The 5,537-nt window shown below is 34.4% G+C and overlaps 1 pseudogene across 1 annotated transcript; it reads left to right on the top strand.

Annotated features, from left to right (window-relative positions):
* Positions 1–2,687: 2,687 nt before the first annotated feature.
* LOC309823809 (receptor expression-enhancing protein 5-like) lies at positions 2,688–3,266 on the top strand (annotated as a pseudogene). Its single transcript has one exon. The product of its transcript is annotated as a receptor expression-enhancing protein 5-like (transcript).
* The last annotated feature ends 2,271 nt before the right edge of the window (positions 3,267–5,537 follow it).

Here is a 5,537-nt window from a genome sequence, read left to right as displayed (position 1 = left end):
CTGGGTGGAAGCTATAACAAGGTCAAGTAAGATATATTCCATTTGATACTCTCAGTGCAGTGGGGAGGCTTGAGGTCATTGCATTTCTAGACTTTATGTAAATGAGGTCTTTTGTCTCACCATCCACCACCCCCAGGGTTTGGGATTGGATTGAGTATTTATAAAATTATCCCATAATCTGGAGTTTTGCTCCACAGATTTTTTTTTTTTTAAGTAAAGGACTTTTTCAATAAGGATACTAATTCCCCATTAGCAGAAAAATAATAAATTTGCTCTGTCACATATAATTTTATTAAACCTTTGGCACTTCTTTGTAATACAACACCTGATTTGGCAAAATGTATGACACAATTACATATTCAGTTACTCTTCAGTTTTCTTCTAGAATTTTTATGGTTTCAGATCTTACATTTAAGCCTTTAATCCATTTTGAATTTATTTTTGTGCGTAGTGTGAGAAAGTAGCCCAGTTTGATTCTTTTACATGTAGCTGTCCAGTTTTCCCAACACCATTTATTGAAGAGACTCTCTTTTCCTTATTGTATATTCTGACATCTTTGTCATAGATTAATTGTCCATATAAATGTGGGTTCATTTCTGGACTCTCTATTCTCTTCCACTGATCTATATGTCTGTTTTTGTGCCAGTATCATGTTTTGATTACTGTAGCTTTGTAGTATAGTTTGAAATCAGGGCATGTGTTACCGCCAACTGTGTTCTTCTTTCTCAAGATTGTTTTGGCTATTTGGGGTCTTTTGTGTTTCCATACAAATTTTAGAATTATTTGTTCTAGTTCTGTGAAAAATGCCATTGGTATTTTGATACGGATTTCATTGAATCTGTAGATTACCTTGGGTAGTGTGGTTATTTTAACAATATTAATTATTCCAATGCATGAGCACAGTATATTTTTCCATCTTTCTGTGTCATCTTCAATTTCTTTCATTGGTGTCTTATAGTTTTCCGAGTACAGGTCTTTTACCTCCTTAGTTAGATTTATTCCTAGGTAATTTATTCTATTCAGTATGATGGCAAATGGGATAGTTTTCTTAATTTCTCTTTCTGATAGCTTACTATTAGTGTATAGAAACACAATATATTTTTGTGTATTGATTTTGTATCCTGAAAATTTACTGAATTTGTTTAGTAATTCTAATAATTTTTTGCTGGAGCCTTTAGGATTTTCTATATATAATATCATGTCATCTGCAAAAATGACAGTTTTACTTCTTCCTTTCCAATTTAGATGTCTTTTATTTATTCTTCTTGCCTAATTGCTCTGGCTAGAACTTCCAATAATATGTTGAATAAAAGTGACAAGAGTGGATATCCCTGTCTTGCTCCTGATCTTAGAGAAAAAGCTTTCAGCTTTTCACCATTGAGTATGATGTTAGCTTTGGGGTTGTCATATATGGGCTTTATTATGTTGAGATATATTTCTTTTATTTTTTTTTTGGCTTTGTTGAGAAGTTTTATCATAAATGGATGTCCAATTTTGTCAAATGATTTTTCTACATCTATTGAGATGATTATATACTTTTTATCCTCGATTTTGTTAATATGGTATGTCACATTGACTGATTTGTGGGTGTTGAACCATCCTTGCATCCTTGGAATAAAATTCCACTTGATCACGGTGTAAGATCATCTTAATGTATTGTTGAATTTGGTTTGCTTATATTTTTTTGAGGACTTTTGTATTTATGTTCATCCTGGGTATTGGCTTGTAATTTTCTTCCTTTGTAGTGTCTTTGTCTGGATTTTGTATTAGGGTAATCTTGGCTTTGTGAAATGAGTTTGGAAGGGTTCCCTCCTCTTCAAATTTTTGGAGGATTTTGAGAAGGATAGGTACTAATTTTTCTTTCAATGTTTGGTAGAATTTACCAATGAAGTCTGGTCCTAGAATTTGCTGTGTTGAGAGGTTTTGATTACTGATTCTAGTAATGTCTATTCAGATTTTCTATTTCATCATGATTCAGTCTTGTAAGGTTGTATGTCTGGGAATTTATCCATTTCTTCTAGATTGTCCAACTTGTTGGCACATAATTGTTGGCAGTAATATCTTATGATTCTTTGTGTTTCTGTGATATTAGTTTTAATATCTCCTCTTTCATTTCTAATTTATTTGATTTTATCTTTTTTTCTTGGTGAGTCTAGCTAAAATTTTCTCAATTTTAAAAATCTTTTCAGAGAATCAGCTCTTAGTTTATTTTTATCTTTTCTATTGTCTTTTTAGTATCTATTTCATTAATTTCTTCTGTAATATTAGTTATTTCCTTCCTTCTACTAATTTTTGGCTTTGCTCTCTTCCTAGTTCCTTAAGGTGTGAAGTTAGGTCATTTATTTGAGACTCTTTTTGTTTCTTGAGGTAGGCATTTATTGCTATGAACTTCATTCTTAGAGCTGCTTTTGCTGCATCCCATAGGCTGGAGGGTAGTGGGGTGTGGGTAGGGGTAGGGTTGGGGAGGGGAGCAGCTGCCTGGCCAGGAGCAGCTGCTCCTGGGGCTGCTGCCCTGAGCGTGGCACTGGCCGCAGAGCACAGGGTGCAGGAGGGAAAGGGGGCAGCGTGGGTAGGCAGGGCAAGGAGGGGGCTGTGGGGAGGTTGTGGAGGGACTCATTGAATTGTCTGCCTCCCGCCCCACCCTCCACCTGGCACTAGGAGCAGCCCCCAGTGGCAGTGTGACAGCCATGTCTGCAGCCATGAGGTAGGGGTTCTACCAATTCCTTCATCAGAAGAATGGCAGTGACTGACCTCTTGGCCAAGCTCGAGGCCAACACCAGCATGAACTGGAGCTACATGGCACTCAGTGTCATTGGGCTGGTGGCTTTGTACCTAGTGTTTGGTTATGGAGCCTCTCTCCTCTGCAACCTGATAAGATTTGGTTACCCAGCCTATGTCTCAATTAAAGCCATAGAGAGCCCCAACATAGAAGATGATACCCAGTGGCTGACCTACTGGGCAGTGTTTGGTGTGTTCAGCATTGCCGAATTCTTCTCTGACCTCTTCCTGTTATGGTTCCCCTTCTACTACTTGTTGAAGTGCAGCTTCCTGTTGTGGTGCATGGCTCCCAGCCCTGCCAATATAGTGGACTTGCTCTATAAGCGCATCATCTGTCTTTTCTTCCTGAAGCACAAGTCCCAGGTAGACAAGGCAGTGAATGACTTGAAGGACAAAGCCAAAGAGACGGCAGATGCCATCTCTAAAGAAGCCAAGAAAGCTGCCGTGAATTTACTGCATGAGAAAAAGAAAAGCACCTAAACCACTGAGTGGATGAAACATTTCTGCCCTCTCTGTACTTTCCTATTAGAGCTTGGTGTTATATTAGGAACTGTGGTATAATCATTTTAATAATGTTGCCTTGGAAACATTTTTGATATATTAAAAAAATGAATGTGTTGTAAGTTTTTTTGCTTACTTTTACTGTCTATATACCTAGGGAGCATTTAAATTTAAATTTAATGCAATGGGCAGTGAGCAAGTTCTTAGAAAACATATTTTGCCTCTGGGTAGGAAAAGACCTATCATACCATCCTGTAGGAAATATAAACTTAAAATAAAATTATATATCTCCCCCCAAAAAATTTTGTGGGCAGTTCTAAGGTAAGATGGTAGAGTGAATGTCTTTTATGTATCTTGTGGATGGATAAGCAGGGTAAGGACCAAGAACAGATCTACATGTATGTATAAATTCTAACTGCCTTTCAAGACCTGAGAAGCACTTCATTTGCTGTATTAAGTAGCTTTATCTCATTTAATATATCTGTTATTCAGCTCAGATTAAGAATCAGAGTATGCTTCAAGCTTTTGCAATATTTTTAGAGATTAAAACTCCAAGGGAAAAAATATTTTTAAGTGCCAACCGTATACTACTTCAATCACATTGTTCTGGGCTCTTAACCTATCCACAGGCAAGAAAATAAAAATTTCAGAAACAATAAAGAATTAAAAATTAGTAAAATTTTCATTACTCACAGGTGATATGATAGATTACATAGAAAAAGCCTAAGAAATTTACAAAATTTTAAAGGCAAGATATTCATTTAACAAAATTTCAGATTACACTGTCAATGTACAAAGTCCAGTTGTATTTCTGAATACTAAGAATAAATAACTGAAGTAGGAAAATGAAAAAAAATCCAATATCCTTACAAACCAAATCAATCAAACTAAGAAAATAGTTCTAAGAAATAAAATGAAGAATGGGAAAAACTTAGACAATAATAACTGGAATATATTGCAGAGAGACATTAAAGAAGACATTAAAAAAATAAACAAATAAATAACAAAGCAAGCATATCATGATCATAGGTTGGATAACTTGAAATTGTTAGGAAATGAATTCTCAAAAAAAACTTATCTACTAAATCAATGCAATCTCTATCTAAATCCCAGTTGACTACTTCGTACAAATTAACAAGCTGATTATAAAATGTTTGTGGAAATTCAAAAGCCCTAAAATACTAAAACAATTTTGGAAAATAACAAACTACCTGATTTTGTGACATCCTCTCGGGCTATAATATTCAAGACAATGTAATACTGACTTAAGGATAAAGAAATAGAAGAGGAGTGTCCAGATAGACTCACATGTATATGGTCAATTGACTTTAAAGGCACTAAGGTCATTTGAAAAGGAAAATATAGTCTTTTTAAAAACTAAAGCTGATATAACTGGTTAACCACTTGGAGAAAAAATGAAGTTGGTTTCTAACTCAGACATACACAAAAATTAAGCAGAAAAGTATACATTATAGGCATAAATGTAAAAGACAAAATTTCTAGAGGAAATTATGAGAGAATAGCTGTGAAATCTAGATGTAGGCAAGGATTTCTTAGAACCCAAAAGCACCAATAATTTAAAAAAGTTATAAATATGACTGTCAAAATTTAAAAACTTGCTTTTTCAAAGACAAAGAAATAAGAAGTAAGGCACATGCTTGTAGAAAATATCAATATTTGCAAAACATATATCTATTAAGGAAATTTATACAGAATATATTCTATAAAGAACTCAATAATAAAAACCCAGTTTAAAAAACCAAATGAAGAAGGGGAAAAGATTTGATCAGACAGTTAAAGATATGACCAAAAATGACCAAAAATCACATGAAAGAATGTTGAACATCATTTGTCATGAGGGAAATACAAGTTAAAATCACAATAAAATACCATTCTACATCCAACAGAGTGGCTAAAATAAAGACTGACAATACCAAATGTTGGTTAAGATTGGGAGCCATTGGAACTCCTGTAAATTGCTGTTAAGAATCTAAAATGGTGCAGTCATTTTAGACAACAGTTTGGCAATGTTTTATAAAGTTAATCATAAACTTACCAAACAACCCAGCAATGTTATTCCTAGTTTTTAACCCAAGAGAAATAAAAATATGCCTACTCAAAGAGTTGCACAAAAATGTTCACAGTAGCTTTAATTATAACAATTTTTAAAAATGGAAAGGACTCAAATATCTATCATTAGAAGAATGGGTAAACACATTGTAGTACAGTGACACATGACTTGACAATAAGAATTAACA

Source organism: Grampus griseus, assembly GCF_964374135.1.
Source record: "Grampus griseus genome assembly, chromosome: 6".
In the NCBI taxonomy this organism is placed as follows: domain Eukaryota; kingdom Metazoa; phylum Chordata; class Mammalia; order Artiodactyla; family Delphinidae; genus Grampus; species Grampus griseus.
The sequence above is the reverse complement of the archived record's forward strand: the minus strand, read 5'-3'. Positions and strand labels throughout refer to the sequence as shown.